Raw genomic sequence first — 1,424 nt, forward strand, 5'->3', positions numbered from 1 at the left:
CGCAAATATTGGTCTGTGTGGGTGGGCTTACGATATACGCCAGTTTCCAACCGTCCTCCATCCGAAACCAATGGAAAGCATAACATATCTGAATACTGTGGAATAAACAAATAAAAATTACACGTCATTTTATATCTTTGATGCTCAACATTGTGTGATTATCACAAATAGTTAATACTTAATATGCAGATGAAGTTCTAATTTGTTGCATAATAAAAACATTTATTTTACATGTGTTTTGCCAATTTATTTTTAGGCTTCAGCTTTTTATTAATTAATTTTTATCACCATGATTGTTTTGTTTCAGTTGGAGTAAAATATCTGACTCACAAAACGTCGTCAGTGTTGACTCTTTCAACATGCAAACACCACCCGTCTGGTTGAAAAGTAAGGGTTTTATTCTCACTAATGATTATTTTATTGTCAGGTACTTGTCAGTTGGAACCTGACTAAAGGGGGTTAGTCTGTGTGTCTGGGTGACTCACGGAGCTGTCGTCAGAGTAGGCACTGAACAAAGCTAAGCTGCTCATACCTGTGCAGTGAGCTCAGGGATCCCTCCCAGGTCGCCCTTACATGTAAAACCATACACACAGGTACACGCTACCAGCTATAGAAATCTGTGAGCTTGATGATAAGTTTGCTTTATGTCTCACATTCAAGGAAGAAGAGCATGTGACTTTGAAAATCTTTTTTTGCAGCCTTGATTGACTTTGATGTGCTCAGTCAGAATCGGTGGAAACAGATGGCCGAGGAGAGGACCAACGCTGAGGCCTGCCAATCCAGAGTCCTCTAAAAAAACAACGCGAAGACCTGGCTCTGGGAGGAAAGGAAACCCCTGAGCTTCTCAAGAAGCTGCCGCATTCTTGAGATTAGGGCTAGAAAAACGTAGACCACTGCGGTTAATGCCCCAGACAAAAGAATGGAACAATTTATAAGTTAARAATTCAAGCTCGGAGCTCAATCAAAGGTTTGTCGTCCGCATTGCCAGACCTGAGGCTTTGGTTTTGTTGTTTTAGGTAAATAATCACGCTTAAAAGATTCAGCGAAGATGGGATTCAAATCTTCCCCCACCACCCCCCGTTAACCTTACATTCTTCCAACTGTCATCAGAATGGATTTTAGTGAGCGCCTTTATTTTAAGCAGGAAAACTGTTTGTTTTTTTTTTCTTTTTGAATACCATTTTAAAGAGCTTTTTATTTAACTTTCTTTCTGCCTGGACCTCTTCACCTTGTCTGAGGTATTTCAGAAAAGACTACTGATGACACTTAAAGTGCAAGGAACCAAGGATTTGAGCAAAGAACCAATAAATAAATAAATAAATAAATAACGCAGGGAATAACTTGTCAAATTTGTAGTAAGAACAGCTGTAATAAAAAGAGTTTACGAAAATATCCGTCACTGTGACTCATTTTGAGCACCCAAA

General features: G+C 39.1%; 1 long non-coding RNA gene across 1 annotated transcript; it reads left to right on the forward strand.

Moving 5' to 3' along the window:
• The first annotated feature begins 303 nt into the window (after positions 1-303).
• Positions 304-1,202, forward strand: LOC106520951 (uncharacterized). Its single transcript, XR_001310605.1, has 2 exons — positions 304-387; positions 699-1,202. It is a non-coding gene; the product is annotated as an uncharacterized LOC106520951 (long non-coding RNA).
• The last annotated feature ends 222 nt before the right edge of the window (positions 1,203-1,424 follow it).

This window comes from Austrofundulus limnaeus, unplaced genomic scaffold (genome assembly GCF_001266775.1).
Source record: "Austrofundulus limnaeus strain Quisiro unplaced genomic scaffold, Austrofundulus_limnaeus-1.0 Scaffold100, whole genome shotgun sequence".
Taxonomy (NCBI): domain Eukaryota; kingdom Metazoa; phylum Chordata; class Actinopteri; order Cyprinodontiformes; family Rivulidae; genus Austrofundulus; species Austrofundulus limnaeus.